General features: G+C 37.2%; 1 long non-coding RNA gene across 2 annotated transcripts; it reads right to left on the minus strand.

Moving 5' to 3' along the window:
- Window positions 1-1,233: 1,233 nt before the first annotated feature.
- Window positions 1,234-26,286, minus strand: LOC132013027 (uncharacterized). 2 transcript variants are annotated; one of them, XR_009402850.1, is made up of 6 exons: window positions 25,305-26,286; window positions 17,915-17,972; window positions 16,579-16,634; window positions 11,796-11,835; window positions 1,893-2,096; window positions 1,234-1,509 (listed from the first exon to the last, which is right to left on the minus strand). It is a non-coding gene; the product is annotated as an uncharacterized LOC132013027 (long non-coding RNA). The 2 variants fall into 2 exon arrangements; XR_009402849.1 differs by lacking the exons at window positions 1,234-1,509; window positions 1,893-2,096 and adding an exon at window positions 10,383-10,645.

Raw genomic sequence — 26,286 nt, forward strand, 5'->3', positions numbered from 1 at the left:
AATATTTTATTTACAAGCATATCAGATTTATTCTAAACGATAGTTACATCATAGCAAATTTTATGTCTTTGAAATGTCTTCAGATGTCCAGTTTTCTCAGTATGGTCCCTGTCCTTCTCCTACACCCTTCCCATCTTCATCTACTTAACTCCTATTCATTACTGAGATTTCATCTTCTGTGTAACTTTCCAGGGAGGTGCAGACCACATGCACTCACATGCTGTCCCAAAGGACAGCACTCTCGTGAAGAAAACCTTGTGAAGAAAACCTTGTGAAGAGCTTTTGCCCTTTAACTAGAAAAATGTGCCAAGACTGGAGCAGTAGCCCAGCACCCTGCATCATAGGTAAATGTGGGAACAATATTAGAGAATGTTACACTAGTTCGTTAAAGACAAGTCAGCCCAAATTCTCCACTGATTAAACCCTGAAGTGATCCTGTATGCTTTATGGTTTAGAGATTCCCTGAATGGGAAGTTTAATGGAGATTCTCTATACATTACATTCCTGACTTGGTTTGTACTCTATTTGGTCATCATTCCCACTCCAGCCACCCAATTAAATGCTGAAATTCTTTCTCCTTTCATAAAATCAAGTCAGTGCAGAATTATATACACTATTAGCTTTCAGTCGAATCTACACGAGAAGAAAACCATAATTGCCATTTCATAAAGCAAAGAATAGCTAAAAATCTATCTCCTGTTCTTAAAAATAAGTACTTAGTGCTTTGCATACCTTATCTCAATTACAATAACTCTATTTGGTAACATTATTATGCTCATTTTACAGAGAAAGAATCTGGCCACAGGAAAGGATCTGAAGTCATCAAAAAGTAAGTCATATCATATTTCTGTACCCATGCTTTTAACTACTGTGCTATGTTGGTTATACAAAATAGCCATACTCCTCAAAACACCGGTAAAAACACTATGCTGGCATATGCTTCCAAATTCTTCTTAGCCTTACTATGTTTACGTATTGAAACAATCGTAGAATGGCATATCTAAATATAAAAGAAATTGAAATCCTTATTTTTTTTCTTAGTTATATCATTTTATTGTTTTTTTTATAATTTTTAATTTTTTATAAACATATATTTTTATCCCCAGGGGTACAGGTCTGTGAATCACCAGGTTTACACACTTCACAGCACTCACCAAAGCACATACCCTCCCCAATGTCCATAATCCCACCCCCTTCTCCCAACCCCCCTCCCCCCAGCAACCCTCAGTTTGTTTTGTGAGATTAAGAGTCACTTATGGTTTGTTTCCCTCCCAATCCCATCTTGTTTCATTTATTCTTCTCGTACCCACTTAAGCCCCCATGTTGCATCACCACTTTCTCATATCAGGGAGATCATTGGATAGTTGTCTTTCTCTGCTTGACTTATTTCGCTAAGCATGATACGCTCTAGTTCCATCCATGTTGTCACAAATGGCAAGATTTCATTTCTTTTGATGGCTGCATAGTATTCCACTGTGTATATATACCACATCTTCTTGATCCATTCATCTGTTGATGGACCAACAGCAAGACAGAAGAAAGAGAAATTAGGAGTCAATCCCATTTACAATTGCACCCAAAACCATAAGATACCTAGGAATAAACCTAACCAAAGAGACTCAGAACCTATACTCAGAAAACTATAAAGTACTCATGAAAGAAATTGAGGAAGACACAAAGAAATGGAAAAATGTTCCATGCTCCTGGATTGGAAGAATAAATATTGTGAAAATGTCTATGCTACCTAAAGCAATCTACACATTTAATGCAATTCCTATCAAAGTACCATCCATCTTTTTCAAAGAAATCCTTATTTTTATACAATATGACCTGATATATTCCTCTGATAGGCAGAACTTCACCAAAGGTTGTAGCTCTCATTTGCCACTCACATCTCTCCGCAGTGTGGAGCAACAGCAACAAAAAAATAAAACCAAAATCTCCAGTCTTGGTACATTTTTCAGTTAGAGGGCAAAAGCTCTTCACAGGGTTCTCTTCTTGAGAGTGCAGCCCCAAAGGACAGCATGAGTCACAGCTCTTCCATGTACTCAGCAGATACTCACTACGTAACTGCTGGGCCTGTGGTCTGCGCCTCCCTGGAAAGTTACATAGAAGTTGAAATCTCAGTAATGAATAGGAGTTAAGTAGATGAAGATGGGAAAGTGGGCACTTTCTGGGCTTGTCTGACCCAGTTCTCTCCAGGCTGTACTAGCAGCCTTTCCACACACCATCATCATTGAACTTATCAAATGAGAATTGCCCATGTCAGTTGTCATCTGCTTCTCCCCACTCCCCACTGTGTTAGCTGATAGAACCAAACTGAAGAAATTAAAAAACATTTAAGCATCAGAATGTGTGGATTAGCGCTCACTGACAAACTCAAGAACACAGAGTCTTCACAGTATATGCGTAGCCCAAGTTAATGGAAGTTCTTGATGCTACTCAATGATTTAAGAAGTCAGAGGGATTGACCAGCCGGAATCCTAAATAATCACATCTCTAAAATACCATTTACTGGAAGTCACTCTTTTTCCTTAAAAATAGTCATCTAATAGTCTCAGCAGAGAAGCCTTAGCAAATTCTTTAAATTCCAGGCATTAGACCTCTTTTCAGAAGGAAACCTGAAATTGCATGACAGGGGTCCAGCCACAATCATAATTTCTTTAGATGCTTTCTCTTCACTGAAACTTGGCACTAAGTGATATCCCTAGTAGCACAAGTGTATGATTTGAAGAAGAGTCATATGTTCAGCTTCTTGCTTTTTAATCCCAGGAGAAAACAAGTTGTTTTATCTATTTGGGGTTAGTATGAGGAACCAAACCAGAAAGGGATTTTAGTCTTCTCTGTATGTTGTAGTTATGGGGAATTCCCTCCTTTAGATCACAAAGGGGGCCATTAGAGACAGACTTTTTTTGGCCTTTGAGTTAATGTAACTTCTCTTTAAAATAAATTAAAATTCTGTCACAATATGCCTTCAAGTCTCCTCCTCCTCCAAATACATTCTATACACAAACTCAAATTGATTAATATTTTATATCTAATTAAAAATAACTGCAAAAGTGTGTCATATGTCACAGTGGACATATATCAACAATGTCTTTCAGCTTAAACTCTAGGGAAGAAAGATCTCAAATGCTATGCATGAATATTCAGTAAGTCTGTGGCTCATTCAGTCACAAGTTAAGATTCAGAAAGGAGTACACACAAAAATAAGAGAATAAACAAATAAAATGAATTTCTAAAGCCATGGAATGCTTATTATTCCTTCTAACTATGTATCTATATAGACTAAACATGTAATTGAAAAAGTGAAAATACAATTCGGTTATTTTACCCACATAATACTGAGCAATATTTAAAATTTTCTCTCAAAGAGACTAAGGTTTCTAGTTATTTAAATATATGCAATATTGTATTAAGGTTGTATGGGAGAATTATTTCTGTTCTTTACAAATTAGATGATTTATTTTCTAAAATTACTTATGAAGGAAATGACCAACGATGCCCAGTGATAATGCAAAAATAACTTACCACTTGTTTGGGAAGAAATGTAAATTTCCTAATTGTAGCTTGAAATATATATACAACTTACAAATTTAGAATAGTATTTTTTTCAGTGTTCCAAAATTCATTGTTTATGCACCACACCCAGTGCTTCATGCAATACGTACCATCCACAATAACTACCACCAGGCTCACCCCATCCCCATCCCCCCTCCAAGCACTCAGTTTGCCTCTCAAAGATTTTATTTATTTATTTGTCAGAGAGAGAGAGTGCACAAACAAGAGGAGTTGCAGGCAGAGGTAGAAGCAGGCTCCCTGCTGAGCAAGCAGCCAGATGCAGGACTTGGTCCCAGGATCCTGGGATCATGACCTGAACTGAAGGCACATGCTTAACAAATGACCCACCCAGGAATCCTGGAATAGCATATATTTTATGCCTGGAAATGCCATCAAGGAAAGGATACGAGAGGAGTAGATTTCGGATAAATAGAACAAAATTTGTAGAAAATTAACATTCTAAACATTGCAGTCTCAAGGATAACATTGATTAACAAAGCACTACTGAACCTACTTCTCCGTGGTAGACTCATGGAAATAAAGGAAAGGGAGATTTAGTTTTCATGGGCTCTCATCCTGATCTGGACCATAAATCTGCTTGGCAAAACCTCCTGAAAAAACCAATAGGGCCCCTTTGGGAGGATTTGGAAAGGCCTCCAGGAGAACTTAAAAGAAAAACCCTACTGTCTCCTCCAACTCTGATAACTGGTGTATATGACATTCTGTATAAATTGACATCCCAACTCAGCTAAAAAGCTATGGTTTTAATTTTAAAAAAGCTTGAATTCTGATTTATTTCACAGGATAGCAATCCTATCCATGTTTCTAGAATTTGTATAATGAAATGCAGAAATGAATTCAGCCTAAAATTCTGAATTTGTATAATAAAATACAGAAATAAATGCAGTCTACAAAGCCTAAATTCAAGCCTAACTGAATGCATTTTTATAAAATGAAGATTATATTAATAGAAGATCAGTGATCTTCATAGAATTTCACAAAAAGTTGACATTCAGTCAACAAAATTATGTCTTTGTTTACTCTTATTCTAATCAATATGAAATTTTCCAAAGACTGGAATGTCTACAACTGCTTCCCAGACTACAGTTCATTGAAGAACATAAATTGTGGATCATATTCTTTCCTAGAACACTTTTGCTTTAGTTCAATGGAAATTAATTTAATTCAATTAATTCAAAAATCCTGCATCTGTACAAATTCACTTATGCTCTCAGTATGTGGTTATTGTTTCACTAAAAATGTTAGTTATGAGATAGTTTGTCTGTTAGATGTTTTGTTGTCTTGTACTTGTAAGCATAATGATATAGAATTTCAAAAAGGATGTCAAGTAAAACTCTCCTGAGGGATTTAAACAAAGGAACATGTCTAGCATCAGAGCTCTGACAACAGCAGTTATATTTGATTTGATTGTAAAAAAAAATACATGTTTTAAGTGTTTGAGTAATATCTGTGCCAGAATTGAATAGGAAATGGCAGAAGCTTAAGTTCTTTAATCTACATGAGCTAATGGGTTCTTATTCACATACCAGTTATAAATTAGAAGAAATGTTTCCTCTTCAAAATGGACTACTGTGTTCATCAGTTTACACAAAGGAAACTGGAATAGTTCATAGGAGTTTAGAAAAGCAGCTATATACAGAACAAAACAAAAACAGAAAGAAAATGGCTTATCATCTAACTTAAGAATTATTGTCTAGTTGGTATCGATTTGCATAGTTGCAATCATATCAAACAAAGGCCTTCCCCCATAGATTAACATTCAGTGGTCAAGAACTGACAAGATAGAATGTAAACCACAGACAACTGGTCTGCTTTGGGAAATAAGGAGAAGAAGAGATGAGCAAAGGGAGGGTACTATTATTTAAAAAAAAAAAAAAAAGAAAGCAAGACAAAATTATTCTGAAGTGACTGTTTCATTATTAGGCATTATACCCCTATGCAGGGATTATTATTATTATTATTATTATTATTATTATTCTTGTATTTTAATATTTTGAAGGGTATTTGGTTGGAAACCTTAATTCCTGAAAACTGTTTACCAAATCTTTTGTTTTGGGAAAATCATTTTGGTCAAATCATTGTTTAAGTACACTGGCATTTTCCATCCAGCATTTGGATAGTGGGGGTTCCATGTGGACTGGAGAGGACTGGGGGTATAACTAGGGCTTCTGGGCAACAGCAGACAATTTCCACAGAGTGAAACAAGTAGCATGGGGGACTGGAAGATTTCAGTGTACCGAAGAAAGGAATTATGCTACTGTTTATGTCAGAATATGTAGAAAGATAGCACTGCTGTATGCCTTTAATCATTTTAACTGGCAGCAGTCAAAATTTCAATAAAACAAATCTTAAGAATACTGTTCGTACAACAGATTCAAGTGACCTTGAATGTTTTTTAAACTCCCAATTTATCATGAACAAACCCATACTGGGTTCATATTCAATGCATTAATCATCAACTTTATAAAATAAGCTACATAATAAAATTAAATTAAATCTCAATTTACCAAAACATTAACATGCTAACAACTTTGTTAAGTCACAGTGTAAAAACGAAATGCATAAAACACTGGAATCACTATACCAAACAATGTAATTGAAGTTAAAACGTTATTTTCTGTGGTTCTTTTAGAGAAAATAACAAGTTGTTTACTTTAATGCAGTGACATTTTATTTTGTGATTAATTTTAAAATAACATTGTAAAAACTACAAACTCATTTTAATTTGACAAGCATTTGGTAATTAATTTTCAAACAATGCTGTGGGAACCCAGAAAGCACTCTTCCTTTGACATGTATTTTATAATTTATTTTAAAACAATGCTGCACAAATCTGTAAAGGCATAATTCATTTGGGAGTTCATTAATTATGCAAATGAGTTGCAATTAACAAATATGTTCCAAGGATGGCATTTGCATAATAATGAACTTCATGTTTGTGACATTATTTAATAAGATACCTTTGTGCATTTTTAAACAAAACACTCCTGTGAATACTATATGATGAGTTGGGGTTGAAAATGGACATCTACTCCATGAGATTCAAAGCTGTATGCAGAAAAATGTTGTTAAAATAAACAGAATTATATATAATTCAAGTAATAAATATGGATATTCCATTTAAAGCACAGGGGTTTTGATTAATCTCAGCTTCCCTAAATAGCATAACACTTTAATTTACATTTACAAAAACCAATATATGAATAAAGCTAAAGCAAGCTGAATCAAGCAAAACTATAAACTCCTATTTAATATTTCAAGTGAAGGTAGTTCATATACTATACACATGAATCTTAAAATATGTATTTTTCAATTGGAAGAGAAATGTAACATCGAATCAAAGACCCGTCCTTTCTCAGGGCTTATGGCAGAATGGCTACGAAAGTCAGATGATATTCATTTATTCGGTCAGTATCATTTATTGAGAATCTACAGTGGTCAGACTGTCTTTAAGATAGGGCAGATCAAAAGAAGAATAAGACAGGGCACCTGGGTGGTTCAGTTTGTTAAGCATCTGCTTTTGGCTCAGCTCATGATCCCTGGGTCCTGGGATCGAGTCCCACATCAGGCTCCCTGCTCACTGGGAAGCTTGCTTCTCCCTCTCCCACTCCCTCTGTTTGTGCTCTCTCTCTGTGTAAAATAAATAAAATCTTGAAGAGGAGGAGGAGAAGGAGGAGCAGAAGAAGAAGATGAAGATGAAGAAGAAGAGGAGGAGGACGACAAAGAAGAAGATGATAATGACATAAGTCTACCTTCAAGTGTCATGAAGCCTAATGAGGGACACAAATATATAAACACCAAAACTCAATGAAAGTTATCTTAGAGAGAGAAACGCTAAGTGTTACAGGAGTTCAGATGATAAGAATAAGAAACTCAATTTGGTGGAATTCAGGAAGTTCTTGAAGATAAAAAAAGGGACAAAATATTTTGAAGGATGGAAAGAAGTTCACCAGTAGGTAAAAATATCAGAGTATTTGAGAAAAAAGAAGCAACATACACAGAGTCATGAAATAGTGAATGATGGAGATGTGTTTAAGAAAATGGTAAGAAGGTCACTGTGACTTGTAGCAGATGATAGGGCTGGGGAATAAGTGCTTTTGGAGCAGGACTATCAGGAGTCTCAGAGATCTAGTTTGAAATTTTAAAAAGATAATGAGAACACTGTTACAGTAGATGGGCTTGGGAGGGATAGAACAATGGGCAATTTTCTCTGCAGCTAATCAGCAGATAGTATCTTGAATGATCTGTGATGCATATTTTGAGTATCGGGTGAGATCAGATGACTTTGTAAGCCAAGTACTTGCCATTTCAAATTGATGTAACTCTGTCATGACCATAAGATTTTATGATTCTATCATATGTTTTTCCTAAGTACTTGTTCTTTACTTGTGCTTTAAGCCTCTCCAGTCACATTTCTGTTTGATGCCAAAAATCTCTTAGAAATGACTCCATGGCCCAACTGCACCATCTTTCTGTAGCTAGAGAGTCTAAAGTTTATCCAGACTTCAGAACTATATCCTCATAGCTTGGAAATTTAAGTAAATAAGTAACAATGAGTGATACTGGAGCCCAACCAGTCAGGCAAACTGGTAGTACCTTTAGAATTACTTGGTATTCTTTGCTGAGTTTTATTTTAGAATCTCGTGGTAGAAAGAAGAGTTGAAAGAAAGAAAAAGGGTGGGCATGCAAGTTGGTGCAGCCACGTTGGAGAACAGTGTGGAGATTCCTTAAGAAATTAAAAATAGAGCTTCCCTATGACCCTGCAATTGCACTACTGGGTATTTACCCCCAAAGATGCAGATGTAGTGAAAAGAAGGGCCGTCTGCACTCCAATGTTCATAGCAGCAATGGCTACAGTCTCCAAACTATGGAAAGAACCAAGATGCCCTTCAACAGATGAATGGATAAGGAAGGTGTGGTCCATATACACTATCGAGTATTATGCCTCCATCAGACAGGACGAATACCCAACTTTTGTAGCAACATGGACGGGACTGGAAGAGATTATGTTGAGTGAAATAAGTCAAGCAGAGAGAGTCAATTATCATATGGTTTCACTTATTTTTGGAGCATAAGAAATAACACAGATGTCATGGGGAGATGGAGAGGAGAAGGGAGTTGGGGGAAATTGGAAGGGGAGAACGCTGAAAAACAATTTGAGGGTTTCGGAGGGGCGGAGGGTGGGAGGTTGGGTGAGCCTGGTGGTGGGTATTAAGGAGGGCACGTATTGCATGGAGCCCTGGGTGTGGTGCATAAACAATGAATTCTGGAACACTGAAAAGAAATTTAAAAAATAAATTAAAAATGAAAAGAAAGAAATGTCCTGATACTAAAATTTAACAGCACTGCTTTTAACTCAGAGGCAGGTTTTGTTTGTATTTAGTTTAGTTTCATTTCTTTTGTTTGTATTTTGTATAAAGATAACCATTTTTTTCAGCTTCAATTTTTTTAGTAAGCTTTTTTTTTTTCCCCCAGCTAAAAAGGAGGTAGACATTTACTGCCTCTTAGCCATTTAGCACCCCTTCTCCACTCTTCTCATTCTTTTCTTTGGAGAATTATCTTTTCCCCATTGTATGCAGTTCTACTGGGGTGCTAAAGCTAGGTACTCTCACTTCTATTTCTTCCACTAGATTCCATTAGGCCTTGAAGTTTAAGAAAAATGCTACTTGGAACAAATACAATTTAAACAAAGGAGAAGAGTCCAGGTGAAGGCTCTATACTGTCAATGGTCATTTCTAATAATGGCTTTGATCCCTGGTAACTAGAAGTAGAGGTTGAAAGCTCCCCCATTTATTTATTTTGGAAAGGGAGAAGTGGGAGAAGGGGTAGAGGGAGAGAAAGAACCTTTGGCAGACTCCACACCCACCAAGGAGCCCATGCAGGGTTCAATCTCACACCCCTGAGATCACACCGTGAGCCAAAACTAAGAATCACATGCTTAACCGACTGAGCCATCCAGGTACCCCAGAGGTTATAAGCCTTTTAGAAGATTACAGAGACACAGAGAAGTCAACTCAGTCTGCGCTCTTCACCTTGATACCATCTCCCTAACCTAGTTTTGCCCCTACCTTCAGAAGGACTAAACAGACAGACCTGTGTTGTGGCATCTCAAATCAGGAATTGGTAGCTCAGCCAGATAGTAGTGATCCTAATGTCAAAAACAGATCCTAATGTCAAAAACAGCTGGGTGGCTCAGTGGGTTAAAGCCTCTGCCTTCAGCTCAGGTCATGATCCCAGGGTCCTGGGATTGAGCCCTGCATCGGGCTTTCAGCTCAGCAGCAAGCCTGCTTCCCTTCCTCTCTCTCTGCCTATTTGTGATTTCTGTCTGTCAAATAAATAATAAATAAAATCTTTAAAAAAAAAAAAAAACACCAGATATACCTGATATCAGCCGTAAGACCTTGAACCTCAGGGCCATTGTATCTGCCCCGGACAACTAGCTAGTTAAAAATTACTTCCAGCTGTCACTGAAATGCACCAGGAAAAAGCATTTTTTTAAAATTATGGCACTATAGTAACTGCATTGTCAATGACCATTAAAATAACAATTATATTTGTTTATCATGGCAGGAATTATATAACTTTAGATATAAGAGATTTCAGGATGAAAACTTCCATCAGGCCCCTGGATATGTTGAAATATTTGGATACTAGGCATTTTGAGAAAATATTTTATCACCATATAGAGAATTATTGAGGGAGAAAAAAGAAAACATTGTTGAGTGAAGAAAGAATAGTATCAGGGCAAATACTATCCTCATACAGTTTTTATTAAATAGTATATGTAGGAGGTAGAAGGAAATACGTTATGACCCATGTATTTGTCTAATAATGCCATAAAACTGATCAGGCTTTGAAATTCTCTTTTCTTTATTTATGTTTCCCAAATCCCCATAAAGCATTCCCCCAATACTCAGGACGTCAGAGATGCTGTTCTCTCACAAGTTCACCAACAGTGAGGTAGTGACCGTCCTCTTCGCCGGCAAGGATATCAGCGATAATCTGTTCTGAAGGACTTCCTTCTCTGAAGTTCTGAAGGACTTCCTTCTCATGTCCCTTCTCCCTTTTGAAATCCAGGTGCCAGAAATTGTTAGTCTCTTGGAGTTAACCCAGGCTGCTGTCAGCAGGCATTTTTAAGTTGATATCTGAGAGCTTCATGGAGCATAAGCATTTTCTCTGGTTTGACTTTTTGTGCATATGAGTTCAAAGGAGGTTTATACTTGACTATTACTAGATGCAGCTGATAAAAAGTTGACTAACAGGCAGTGCCTGATTATTTATATCAGCAATTCTTGTCCCTAGCTGGGGGCTCTGAGATTTGTGGGTATTTTTTCCCTTCCCCTCCTTCTCCCCCCTTCCCCCGTATGTAGCCTACAGTATCCTGATACAAAAGATGTATCCAGTTTCAATGGTCTGTTATTCTATGTATATTTTGATCATATTCCATGCCAATAAGTAGCAGTAGCAATAACAAAAAGCAAAACAATGCAAGAGAAGCTATTGTTTTCCACAGTATTGTTAATTCTTTTATCTTAAAATAGTGAAATTATGTCCTTGTACACTTCACAAGTGGGAGACACAGTAGCTCTGAAGAGATTTTATAATTTAGGAATCTTAATTAGCCTTCCAGTATTAGCATGTGTTATTACTGCCTTACTCAAGTAGACCTTGAACAGGATTCTGGGAGACAAATGCTTAGTTGTTGATTGGCTTTCTACAATGATACAACACTTTGTCACTGAGCACTGCCCACTTGGCCTGTATTTCCCTGTCCCACCCCACTCTACACTCCAATTAAGGCTGGCAGTGTTACGTCTGAAGCCATTTTGCTCAGCTGGTTGTCTCCTAGGGTTCTGTGATTAAATATGTTAAGATAGGAATCAATACATACACATTCTAGTCTGAGGATTTTCCACTTTATATCAAAGGGGGAGGGATCAGTATTAAAAGAGAAACAGGTGACCATATACTACATATAGTGTGAAACCGAAGGTCATATGAACCTTCCCAATAAGAGCAGAAATGAAATAATGCTCCTCCTCTTACCACCTTGAGTTGGATGCATATAATAGAAAACCATAACAATAGTGACTTTAAAACTCTCAAATAGAGAAATCTGGAGTTAGGTAGTCCAGGCTGATGTGACAGCCCCACAGTCATGGAAAATCCACAATCCTTTTATTTTTTGGCTCCCATTCCACCCTCAAGTTTACCTCATAATTCCAGATGGCAGCCAGAGTTCCATTCCCACATCTGCAGTCCAAACATGAGGAAGAGAGAACAAAACATTAAATATCTCTGCTGAGTCCATTCCCTTTGAGCAGCCTACCCAGAATTCTGTTTCCCCTCACGGGCTAGCACCTCATTGGGTCATACCTACGTGTAAGAGAGGAAGAAAATTGTAAGTAGGTTGCTTGCTTTCTACCCCCAAACAAATATTTGTTCCTGAGGAAGAGGGAGAGGGTGAATATCAGATGGCAACTTGCATTCTCTACTCCTTCCTCATTTTTGGTGAGAAACGTGAAAAGTTCTATCTGAGCACAGATTCATAGCCTTGAACTACTGAAAAGCTGATCCTAGGCTCAAACCTGGGGCCCAGGCTTCCTCTACATGGCCACCACTTGGGCTGACTTACTTGATCCAGAAATAAAAGCATTATAGAGGAATGTCCATAATATAAAGCAGAGACCAGAACATTATACACTTTATAAATCAATGACCCCTTTGTACTCTTTAGCCATTTCATTATGGGTTTTCTCTCCATATTGCTCAGGGCATTTGGCCTTGTTGACCTGCAGCAAGTTGTGAATTAGCCCATTCATCTTAAAGAGAAAAAGGGATACCTACTATAGTACATGCTACATATTTTTTTTATTTGAAATGTATTAATTTTTCAAAAAAATGTGTTTACTCAAACAATTATGTCATCAGCTTCTTGAAAGTATCCATAGACTTAAGAATACATGTTAAACTGATGTAGTTGCAAAATACCATTTATAATCATTTTCCCCTAACTATACATAAGCGCTGAAAATTGAGCTTAATTTTTCTTAGCTAGATAAACATAGCCAAAATGTTGCTTCGTTTAGATTCAAACATATAATCTGAAAACTGAGACTTCAATTCTAGTGTTTTCCTGAAGAATAGGAGTAGGAAAAGTGGTAATTTTTTTTTTCATTTTTTTTTTTAAGATTCTGTTTATTTGAGAGAGAGAGAGAGAAGGAGAGAGAACAAGCACAGGAGAGGGAAAATGGGCAGGAGAGGGAGAAACATACTTCTTGCTCAGCAGGGAGCACAACACGGGGCTCAATCCCAGGTCGCCGGGATCATGATCTGAGCCAAAGGCAGACGCTTAACTTACTGAGCCACCCAGGCACCCCTTTTTTCCATTTAATTACAAAGAAGGACTGTTCACATTTTATTATTTTTATTTGGCCTATCTAAATATCTGTAAACTATCTTTGGAGGAAGCATTGATTCAATTTTTTAAACTTGTCATTTCTGATTAATAACTCTTTAAGGATTCTAAATTTATAAATGAGCTATGTTGTAACAGTGGTGTGTAAGATGAAGAACAATATACATATTCTTAGCTACTTCTGGTTATAATAATTTTGGAAAACGTTGCATTCATTTCATAGCAATACAATTAGAACTAAAACTGAAAAATCTGAATAAAATGAAAAATTAAAACAGCCTATTAAGCTATTTCTACAAAGAACTTGGAAGAATCATTTTGACTACTTTTATCTAAAGACCTCAAAGATGGGGAAGGGAAAATCATCACCATACAATGGAAATCAGGTTAAAAGGCAAACATGTACAAAAGAGCAATTGATATTGAAGAAACCCCCACAAGGAAGAAGGGCTGGTCAAAGGCCTTCACTGAAGACAGGGTCTCTTTGCTTCTGGGGCTCCACCACCTTGTGATTCCCCAACAAAGGCCTATTCTTTGACTGAATTACCACTCTTACTTCTGTGACCCGGTTTCCTTTCCTTGAAACTTAGTCTGACCTCCTTTTCAAAAGAGAAACATTTAACTTCCCAGAATCTCTCTCAACCTAGGTCTACAGGCTAGAGATTCTCTAGGAAATTTCTTTTGACTTTAGAGTTCACATATTCTGGAAAATCCCATGTATACCAAGAGAACCATTTCAAGTCAAAATTTAATGAGGAGTGATATTGCCAGATGCTGGGAGACAGGTAGAATATTTTCTGGGTTCTGGGATGCCTAATTTCCTACCTTTTATAAACTTTGTGTAATCAATAGAAAGTCAATAAGAAGACAAAAAAGTGCAGCTTGATAATTTGAATAGTACTAACTCAGGGCCCTTCAGAGGTTGACTAAGCCAAAATGTAACTTTTTCTAATAAAGGAAGCCATGTAACAAAGGCTGTTTTCAAAAGCGGGAGGACCAGCTCTACTAAACAGACCATCTAGGACAGCTGTGCAAGTTCAACAGTGAAATAATTAGACATTCCAGACTGCTGCCATTTGATATGAGGTGTCCAGACAAGGTCTCTGAAGCGGTAAAACAAGGGTCAGTAACACAATGAGGGGAAAAAAAAAAAGTGTGAATGGAATGAGTAATACTGAATGGAATTAAGATTCTGCACTTGCTTCACCGAAGATTTATAATCAAGAAAATCTCAAGCCTAAAAAAAGTAAGGCCTGGAATGTTGGAAAGCTTCAGAGATGGGAACATGTGTGAGGCTGCCAAATGGGTCATTGTTTCTAAAAATGATGTGTCCCAAGATGACAGCAAACTTGTTTTTCAGACAACTGGCATTCATTTATGTGATGGCTCCAATACTTTCTTCTTTCTCAATTTGTCCAGAATATGTTCTGTTCTGACAAGGCTAGAGAGGAATCCACATGTGTTGCCAAATTGAAGACTGTGACTGTTAGGGGGTTTAGATTTTATGAATATCATTTTCATTTGGTAAATGTTACTATAATATTTAGGGAAAGAAGAAGAAATGGGTCAGATTGAGCATATCATTCAGTAGTCAGTTCAGAAAGCTCAGAACTCAGAAGCTATAAACAGCTTCCTGTTAGTCAGCTCTTTTTATGTAAGTTCAAAGGACCAGTTATTATTTGTATATTTTAGTTGTTTTTCCTCCTGATTAGTCCTTAAAAGTCTTTCCAATGGCATTTGCCTTTGGTTAGCATCTGTTAGATTTTATTGTGTTCTTGTTTGATTTGTTGGCTTTATCGGTGGTAGTTGGAAATGGTTCGGTGTATGTCTACTCATTATTTTCCAAAGACTGATTTCCAGACAATTTACATATTGTCTTCCCTTATATCCTTGCAGTTTCCTTACTCCTACATCGACCTCAGCCAGCTGCTTTCTGTGCCCTTGTCTTAATTAAAGGTGTTGCTATTTACACAAAAACTAGGAGTCATCCTCTATCATAGCTCTTTTACCCCCACATGCAATCAATCACCCAATCTTGACAGTTTACTGCAGAAATGTCTTCAAAATCTGTTGCTTCTCCTTTCTTATCATCTCTCTATGAGGCTATTGAAATGACTTTCTCACTGGTCTACCTATCGTGATTCTTCAGTCCCTTTCTCCTCCCCTCTCACACCCGTCCCCACTAATACTAGCCATCATAGGCAGACCTATGGAGTTGATTCTCTGGTTAAAGGCTCCCTTCCATTCATCTCCCATTGCCTGCAGGATACAATGCAGTCACTAGGATGGCACCAAGGCCATTTTTATCCTACCTCACTTCCTTTCCAGCCTCATCTCCTGCCATACCCTCCCATGCCCTCTGCTTCTCGCCACTGACCATCTCACTATTCTTTAAAATTCTATGCCCTTTTATGACTCTGTATCTTGACACATGCAGACCTTGAGCCTCAAAAGCCTTTTCTCACTCTCTCTTCCAATGTTTTGTTTTTTGTTTTGTTTTGTTTTAAATGAGATGTGGTCCAAATGTCTCTTTACCATGTCTTTCCCTGCAGTACCAGGTAGAATTTGCTGCTCCTTGAAGTCTGTTGAAACCTGTGTTATAGAAACCTGTTACAGCATATACCATGTTCTGTTTGGAATCACCTTTCTCATGGCTGCCTCTGAACATTCTGTGAATTAACTCTATGATAGCAAAAACTGTTTTATTCATCTTCTTATACCCATGCCCAAGCACAGGTCCTGGCACAAAGCAGGAGCTCAGAAAGAGTTTGGGTCCCAAATGGTTTTGTAAGGCAGACGTTTCAGATTGCTTATAAGGTTTTTTAAGAGCAGGTCTTCTGTCAGCATTCTGAGAAAACCCTACACACAGGAAATGTTTTTTAGCAGCAAGAAATTTCTGCATAAAATCAACAAATGAAGCTGCAAAATGGTCATAAATGGAAAAATGCCCAGGGAACATCCATCCATCCATCTACCCATTGATTCAACAAATATTTTTGAGCTTCCACTCAGTGCCAGGTACTATGCCAGATGCATCAACAATAACAGCTCTGGGGAAAGATGGAGAAGCCTTTCCAGGCATATCTGGAAACTCAACTAATTCTACCAACAATATCCTCTGGGTAAATGAGCAGTAGATTATGTATGTATCTGTAAACACACATACAGAGTGATATTGTTTTAACCATCAGTCAGGTGTATACATTTATTTTACCCTGAAGCCCTTATCCACAGGAAAAGTGTGCTGGAGTAATGTGGAAAGAGGTAGGAGAAGACATAGTAAGATGATCTACCAGCAAGCCTAGGACTTAGGGTGTAGCTTTGAAGAGAGATTTTAAGCCTCCCCATCTTTCTTTCCAACCTCACAGGAGGTAAAAAGTCAGTAATGAATTCGAGATTGAAGCATCTGATTTTTTTATTGTTTGAGTATCCACACACCAATGGCAACTGTTTTCTAGAGATCATCAATCTTTGTGCTGAAAAACACTGCATTACTTAAAAAAAAAAAAAAAAAAAGTGGCTTTTTGTGAAAAGGGGGACAATGGTCAACCAAGAAAAATGATAAACCCAACTCTTACCGGCAGAGCTGATAATGATCAGTCAGTTGCATGCTATTTCACAGCTGATGCTTCTTCTAACAACAACAAAAAAAGGGAAAAAAATGATATTAATTGCAAAAGTTTCACAGATGTCTGCAGCAGTTGACCAGAGCTCCTGGGTTATTGCTTGTCAGACTATTAATGGGTTTGGCTAACCATGACAGTCATTACTTTTCCCCCTCCTGTGAGCTACTTTCTGTGTAATTTATGCATAGGTTTTGCCAAGATTTGACAACTTTCAGGATATTAACATAAAATTAGACTGCAGAGCTGAACAATGGGTGGCTTTAAAATTAGCTGTGGTGAAAACCAATCAAACAGAATTAGCTTTTCCTTTGCATTGCTCCAAAGTTTATTATCGATGTCTTCCTTTCCACATATAAGAGATCATGTCAGCAATTCTGCACAGATTAGAGGAAGGAGGAAGTTCTGAGAGAGACGCGTTGTCCAGTGACCTTGGAGATGAGTCTCTTGTAAACCAGGGAGGCTCCCCCTAGATAGAATGCCTGACAATAGCTGAAATGAACTTGTGCAGCAACCATTCCTTAAATTTATCAAGACACCCACATTTTGAAGCTCATCTGAGAGAAGAACTTTTCCTTTGCCATCTCTCGGTTCCACACAGCTTGCTCTTGAATGCCATTACAGAATGCGATGTGCGTGTTAATAAGCCAGGACATCTGGTAACCAGCTTTTTTCTGATTCATTAACTGACTCTGCTTCTGTGGCCAGGGGGGATGAGGAGAGAAACTGGAAGGTTTTGCTTTTAGCAAATGGGCACATGATATATGCCTTGCATCTTTGGTCTTGCCTCAACTCTTAAACTTTACTCCAAGGTTAGCATTTAAGTGCAGGCAACCTTTGGTGAGCAGTGTCTTGTCCCATATAGAAAACAAATAGTATTTAAATCATTCTGTATAGTCTAAGAATGCAGGAAAAAGGAAACGAATCTTAGAAATCCCATAGCCTAAATTCTATTTTAAGGCGGATCCGGAAGTAAAGAATTTGCTTTGGATCACACAGGTACATCTGCGACAAAGCAGGGGACAGACTTCACATCTCTTGACCCTCCTTCCATTCTACTTCAGGATGTTGTTTTCACTAATTTTTGTGGTGGTTTTTTTTTTTTTTTTTCAATTTGCCTTATTGTCCTGTTTTAAGTTACCAAACAGTATCTCCCTGATTTTTTTCTTTTCTGAACCCCCAGTCATATGTCTTTTGAACACCAAAGCAGACTACAAGTGCCAAATCCATCCTCCTGCCTCCTCTAATAAGTGATTAGGGACCCATTCAAGCATTTATACAAGGTACTTACGGATAGTTAATTTAAACTTTTGAGGAATGGACAACATCAATCCAGGTTGTGAGTAGCCCTAGGGAATAGAATTAACTCACTTTAGAAATACAATGAGAAAACTCAAATAGAAAACAGGCAAGGTTCTAAAAACCTCCTAATAATCAAGATGTTTAAAATTAAACAACAACAAAAAAATACTGTTATCCCCATCAGAAATTTTTAAAAGGGTGAAAAATCCTTCTTATTGAAATAAACCAGGTCTGAATGCTCCAGAGAGTGATTTGAGTAGAAGAAGTCTGACTTGATGGTACACGTTGGGCGATGAAATGGACAATGAAGTTTCCATATGTTGTTTTTATGCAGTAATTAGAAACTGTCACACACCGTTTCATTTTTTCATTTCCTTGGGCTTATTTGCATGTTGGAACTTCCTTTGGAGCAGAATGGAGAGCACCAAACTGGCACCCAGTTGAAATGAGGAGCAGTGGCTCATGGGCATCCTCCCCACCTCAGAGGCAGGAAGGAAGCCAGGGGTAGGTAGTGTGTGGGCGCAGAGGCCCGCGAGGCTGCCAGCCGTGCAGCTGCCCTGGACACTGTTCACGAGGCGCCTCACCCTGCCTGGGTCGAACCGCTAACCAAGCCCTCCAATTGGTTATTATGGAGCACTTTGGCTACCCTAAGCTGATCTCCCCCTTCAAGCACTTTCATTCCATCCCAATTATCTTCCCTTTTCTATTTACCTGGGCAGACTTGAAGGCAGGTACCCCATCTTGCCCAGTGGCTGGCATAATATGGTTCCCATGGGACCTTAGCAAATCTAAATAAATAACCTTTTCATGTCTGGATTCTTACTTTCTGTCTTTTTCTATCTTTTTAAAAAAATCATCAGCAGGGGCACCTGGGTGGCTCAGTCAGCTAAGCGTCTGCCTTCGGCTCACATCATGTTCTAGCCCCACATCGGTGTCCCTGCTCAGGGGGAGTCTGCTTCTCTCTCTCTCTCTCCCTCAGCCTCTCCCCCCGGTTCATGCTCTCTTATTCTGTCTCTCTCAAATGAGTAAATAAAAATCTTTAAAAAAATGAAATAAAAAATCATCAGCATCATAAAAACAAAAATTTTGTCCAAGCTGTTTCCCTTTAGGAAAGATTGTAGTTGGAATTTGTAAACTCCAGAAGTCTTTTGAATGTCAACTGCGTTCTAGAAATCTGCTCTCTACTAATAAGCTGTTACTAGCGAAATGAGAAATCCCAGGAAGCTGGAAGTAGAAAGAAACTTCATTTGTCCTAGATGAATTCTCTGTCTACCTGGACAGCTGTTCAACAGAATATTAAATGACCTTGAACTATAAGAAGAATTAAATTAGGTGAGCAGAATTTGACTTAGGATACAGTAAAAAAAAAGTTTCCAAATATCACATATTTGTTGGAAAGAAATTCTTTGAGAAGTTTAAAATGCCATCGTAATTAAATCATTTAAATAAATTATTTTAAAACAAGCATTAAGAAAAACAAACCTCTGATTAAGTCCACCTTCAGAAGCAAGCATTATCACTATTTTGATATTTGACTTTTCCATGTGTGAATTTATAGATATGTTTATATGTAAACTATTCACCAAAAAAGTTGACTAATAATGAACTAGTGCTTTGTAATGCATTTTTGGCATAAAAGACATCAAGAACATTTTTTTTCATGACCAATATTTCTACTACATTATTTTAGTAGCACCATAGGGTTCTAGAATATAAGTATTCCATATTTTATTTAGGTAATCTCCTTTTTTTAAAGACACCTAGATGTTTTAGAATTTTTCCTGTTATAATTGAGGTGATAGCCACTGTTGACAATTCAAGTTAAACATGTCTTTATTTCTTTGTGGTCTGTTTTCAGAAGTAGAAGTGCCTGGTAAAAGGCTATGCCCATTTTTAAGGCTTCTGATACATATTACCATTTGCCTTCCAGAAAAGTTGTATTAATTTAGAATCCCACCAGCAGAGCATGCCACACTTGCCTCCTCGCTCCCCTGCCAACACTCAGCGTTATGGTGCTTTTTAATCTTTGCTAATCTGTGGAGTGAAAAATGGTATGTCTTTGTTTTTTTAATTAATTCATTCCAGAAACCAGTATTTCTGAGGCTAGAATGGCACCTACTCACTCCTCTGCATAATTGAATGCCAGTCGTTATACCTAGAATTCATTATTACTTGTGTTTTATAGGGGTTTACAGCAGGTAAAACTAATCTGTTTAGGCCACATGGCTATTTGGTCTCATAGGAAAATCCAGATTTATGTAAATAAAGCAGGGACAGGGGCGATCTTCTTCCTTGTGTCTGGGAGAAAACAAAATAAAACAGCTTTTGAAAGCCATACGTGGCTTGGTGCTGAGGGAGAAAGGCGTGAGCTGGTCGGAGGGTAACAGGGCTATTGGTCAGTCCAGTGGAAGGCATCCATTGGCTACAGCACCACTGTTAGAAGTGACTGTGTTGGTATCTGTAACATGTTGATGTGTGAAGTGAAAAAAATGAATCCTATTCCTCAGGAGAATCCTGCATATGTCAAGTATATTGTCTCATTAAGCCAATCCATTTATCAACCCACTGAATGCCAATTAAATTGCACAGGATGGTGCAGGTATATGGTGGGCGCTTGGTGCCAAACTTTATTACAGCTGAGCTTTTCTGGCTCAGTGTGTTCTACCCAGCAAAATGGCAGGCATATCAAAGCCAAATTAAATGTTCTTGAAATAATGCCTTTAAAGAGGATGAAATGCCACAACCTGGCAGAAGAGAATGTGAAATGTAATGTCAGTTCTTAGTGTACTTTTAGTTCCAATGAAGATGTCAAGGCTCACATCCAGCCAGTGCCAAATGTCTTCACAGCGTGCAAATTAGATCAGTGTAATTTCATCAGGAGAATGATCAGACTGTGCTGTAGCTATGGTTGAATTCACTGCTTCTGCCGAGGGCTGGGCTGAGGACTGGGGGCCAGCTGAGCTCACACTGCCATCCTCAGAAAGAGAGGGAATCTGATTTAACGTATTGTTCTCTTGATGCTGCTGTTGAAAGTTGGCCCCACCTCTCAGAAATATTGCTAAATGAGCATCTATCATAGATTACATTGATTTTGCTTGGAATTAAAAAAAAAAAATCTGTTCAGTGAAAATTAAACCCCAAGTAAGTAAAATACTAAGCTGGCTGCCAGGAGGCTATTAGAAGAAGAAGATTTTTATGTTTGTGATTAAACATAAGATTTGTATGAAAATATAGATATTGGTATTAAATACTTAAAGTATTGAAATTCCAAGTATGTTTGGAAATATATATAATCTAATACATTGATATAATGATACATATTCTTTAGACACTAGAGATAAGTAAATTCATAATAGGAAATAAACAATACTGAAAATCTCTAACTAAAAAAGAAAAACCCATTAAAAATATTACAGTTAATATTCAGTGTTAAGTGTGAGGGAAATGGATCAGGGTATGTATCTTGGGAAGGATGCTGTAAGTGATTTAACCTTTGGAATAAATTGAGGTGCTCGCTTCAGCAGCACATATACTAAAATTGGAATAAATTGAGATAAACCAAATTTATAACAAAAGGACACTTATCATCCTGAAATTGTTTCCTTTTTTGAAATTGTTTCTTAATGCAGCACTGTTCAATGTATTTCGGAAATGTTATTTTGGTTTAAAAATGGATTTTTCTTTTCTTTTTCACATACAGTTTTCTAACAGAATAGTAGTATCCTCAGGAAAGACAAAGCAGAAATCCCAACACTTAGGTGGAATTGTTAACTGTATTTGTTAACTGTGTCCTCAGGATTTGTTAATTGTATCCTCAGGAAAGCAGAAATCCCAACACTTGGGTGGAAGCTAAAACAGCTAGAGAATTTTCAGTGTTTCAGGTCTAAAGAAGTTGTGGTTGATTTACTGCCTTTTCAAACTATACACATTTTGCTAATGCAATAATAAAACATACTGTTTTTATTTTTTTGCAAAATATTTTAAAATGTTTATTATATGATCTTTATAAGATATGTAAACAATGTTAACTAATGAAGAAGAAAATAAAAAAGTACCTACGGCCCACTATCCAAACATAACAATCCTAGTACTTTTATATATTTTTAGTCTTCAGTCAGTTTATACCTGATTTTTTTCCAGTTGGGGCTCTATTGTTCATATCGTTTTATTTCCTGCTCTTAACATATCATGAGCATTTGTTATCCCAATAAACAGTCCTTAAAATTATTTTAATGGTATAAAATACTCTATTGTGTGTAACCACGCCTATTATTGGATGTTTGTATTAGTATTTAGCTATTTACCTTCACAATGAACATACAAATAAATTTTTGTCTATATCTAATTCATTTCTTAGGACAAATTCCTAAGAGTTGAGGAATTACTAAGTTAAAGGTATGAATTTTCAAAGTTCTCATTATTACCATGTTATTTCTCAGAATCTACCTATAAGTCTATGATTTTAACCCCTCCCAAAATACCTTAATAAAATGAGATCCATAAAACAATTCATTTTTGTATACCAACAGCCATATTTTGACTTCTACATTTCAAACCTTAAATTAAATAGAAATGGGACATTACATCAAAAACTAATGATGTATTGTATGATGACTAATGTAAGATTAAAAAAAAAATGGGATGAAAAATAGTTCAAAAACTCTAAAACTACCTGATGTCTGAGACTAAGATTATGGCTATCTTCCTTCTGTTATTGCTATTCACTAATGAAAAACGTGCATTCTCAGTTTCCGGAAACTAATTTAAGTGATTGATTCAATTATTGTAGAACACAGTGAAAGTCAATGAAAATGATTTTACCAGCCTTGAAACTATTTTGACATTCTCCCCATGTATTTATGTGGTATAGACAAACCAATAATTTACTAAAAGCTAGTGTTACTTTGAATTACTTTTTATTCCTGAATATTTCTTCAAAATCATTTAGATTCTCTGTTGTGGAACTTTCTTTCATTTTCTATTTTAGCAATAGGCACAAGACCCAAGGCTATCTCTGGGACTTGCCAAGGCCCAGATGCCACGGCTTGGAACATTCTAGTAGCAACATCTGGCCTTTTGGTGAGCTCCACAGGCAGTTGTGCACTCAGCTCAGAATTGCCTCTGGGGATGTCACATAGTCAAATAATCTACTGATATTTGGGCTGGGTGTTCTCTGAGGAAACATTTGTCTTTCTGCTTACTTTGAATATGTAGCAGATACCATTAGGGCTATTAATTATGTGGAAAAATAATGTTTTCTATACAAAACAATTTGTTTTAAAAATGTTGCTTCGTTACTTTAATTGGTAATGTTGCATTCCTGCCTAGTTTCCAGCTGTTTGTGACATTTTTCACGAGTCAGGAGAGGCACTATTTCCTTTCTGGATAAATTTTGAACTGCACAAATTTATAAAAAGTGGCTAGATTTGCATTTAGAAATGGCTTAAGTTATTGATGGTAATTGAAAAAAAGGATACCTCCAAGATATTTCCTCAAAAATAACTTTCCTAGTTGGTTGTGTTAAGAATATTTCCTAAGTATCTGCAATGCCGTGATCCACTCGGATAATTGGTTTCCTGTCATTAGGTGGCTAAAGATCTGTTTTAATGTCTTTTCAATCAAGAGATTAAAATCTGTGTTCAAACAACACCAGTAATTAATTTAAAGTTATTATCAATTTAGCATAAAGAGTAATCCCAACTGTTTCCTTTTTTTGAGTATGCAAGATTAATCAGACACAAGAAAAAATACAATTAATGTATTGCCTCCAACAATTTTCTGTTTTTCATGGGGAAAGACGAAAAATGCACTTATGAATATAAAATGACCTAATATCATGTCAAAAACACAACACAAAAACTTCTGATAAATCTTTATCCTATCACTTTTAGAAGTTGCTAGATTTTATCTCCTTAATAAATTCTGCTTATTGTAACATTACTGTGTGGTTCATTTTCATTGATAATGAACTGTTCAATTTTTCATACTTCCTTAGAATTGTATTTCCCAAGAAAGTTTAAAAGCAGAAATTCGTTTCCATCTATTTGGAGAGTTTGATATTTTTTAGTATTTTTTCAAAGAAAACTTTATTTATGTAATCTTGAGTTGCAGTACTGACTGAGAGATTAGCATTTTCTGGCACAGATTCAAAATGTGCACATATAAATGTTTAATTTCAGCAATAAAATCAGACTCTATGTTAAATATCAATTGAATATTTACCCAACTTTCAAAAGAAGTAGGAAAAATCCCTTTATAATGACCATTTAAATGTAGTTTTCCTATAGTGTCTAAATGTTTAAGATTGAGGATCTATATGATAGAATTGTGGATTGATGGTTTTTAAGCAAACCCAGTGCAATGGGAATTATTGATTGGGTAGTAAAATTACAGCAAACGGTCAGTTGAAGACATTCAGGTTTTGGCATTTCTGCTTTCTTATAAAGGGGATGATTTCTTTTTTAACTAAAGACTTAGAAACAACCAAATTAGCCCACATAGCATGAGTTAATAGAGCCTGTTTTGTAAAACTACCAACTTGAACAAAACTAGAACCAATTACTGTATGAACCAGACAACTAAGAAGTCTTTCTTAGGCACTTGGCACCAACCTCAAATTCAATGATCCAGACAGTACTAAACTCCATTTAACTTTGCTCTTTTCCATTCAAACCTATCCTTTCTTTCAATTCTTAAATATGCACTTTCTCATTGGCTGCTTCTTTCTGTGGATAGTGTCTAAAACCTTCCATAATGTCATCACTGGCCACAGATTTGTCTTGTCACTGGCTTCACTCATTAGTGGGGCATCAGGATTAGATTAGTCTTGCTCTACTTGTCTGTTCTGACTTTGAATCAGATGGTCACTCTCACTGTCTGAACAAAATGGAGTGTGTGTGGGGGGGGGACTTTTGTTTTGTCCCTGTAAGAAGAAAGATATGTTTGGGCTAGAAATCAACAACCCAAATGTGGCTGGGACAGTAACCTTTCTCTGCTTTGGCACTGTCATAGACAATCCCTTAGGCCCATATATTCCTCTACTTGAGAGGTGACAGCACCAGCACATAGTCTCTAGCTAGTGCCTTACACTAAAGCAGTAACCTGTAGCCTAGATGTGGATACCAGGTGGGAGCAGGAAGGTGGAGACAGAGGCTTACCTAACTGGAAAGGTAGCTACACTCAGAGAACAGTAGAGTTGCACGCTTAACATAGGGTAAGAATATTCAGGCCTTAATATCCTCCTAGTAGGGCTGGGATTAAGAAGCAATTATAACTTTAGGAACAGAGAAGTGACATTCGTGCCACAACCAGCTCCTTGGAATTTTCCAGTTTTATCTTCCTTGTATTTTTCTCTTCCCATACCCTTCATTATCCCTTACCTCTTTTTGCTCTTCTCTTCAAAAGCTCTCTCCTCGGCTGACATCAGCAAGGTAGCAAAGCAAGAACTTCTGAAAATTTTCTCCTCCATAAAGCAATGAGAAAGTTGGGGAAAGAAATGATCAGAGTCAACTTTTGCATAACTTTGCCAATTAACTAAAGGATTTCAGCACGTCACGAAGAGTTCATTCAAGAAAAAGGTCAGAATCAGGGTAAGAGCAGCTAGTTTTGTGGCATTTTAACTTGTGCTATTCTTATCTTCACTCCCCAGCTCAGTGGTAGCCTTGAAAATTCACGGCCCATAATCACAGTGAAAACCAGCAGTCTGGCAGCCACTGGAAGCAGCAGAACACAGTTGAAGCTCCTTCAAAGTCCCATTCCCAGACAACTGTCATTGGCTGACCTATTTAGTGGTTCTCTTGAAGAGCCCCCTTGCAAGACTGTCTTTATCTCACCGGACTCAAGAGATTTACTACTGTGAAAAGAAAGGTCTTTTCTCTGGGGCATTTGCAAAAAACAATACAGGAAATTGTTAACATTGTGGTTGCCTGGGTCATGGAGAACAGTTGGAGCAAACATTAGACTAACCTCTAAGCTTAAGAGGAGAAAATTGGGAAATATGTTCATAGGGGCTTTGGCAAGCTGTAATATATCCCTGGTGATCTAGAAAGTTGTCCATATGTCCAGGGCTGTGTACAGTTTTTAGGAACAACTCAAAAAGGCACTAAGTCCTCATTCTTGGCTGCCCCTGAGGTTCTGCACAAGCTGGAAGTAATGGCTGTAGCAGAGTTTCCCACTGCCTGGCTCCATGACAAAGGCATACCCAACATGCACATAGAGCCCTTTGTCAAAAATTAGGAGATTCATTGGTACTAGGCGGTAGAGGAAGTCTCTGCCTAATTATTAGCTGACTGCTAACCTAAATGACCAGAGGCATCAGTGGCCAAAAATGACAAAGACAGACTTTATGGAATTAGGTCAGAA

Source organism: Mustela nigripes, chromosome 3, assembly GCF_022355385.1.
Source record: "Mustela nigripes isolate SB6536 chromosome 3, MUSNIG.SB6536, whole genome shotgun sequence".
Classification (NCBI taxonomy): Eukaryota; Metazoa; Chordata; class Mammalia; order Carnivora; family Mustelidae; genus Mustela; species Mustela nigripes.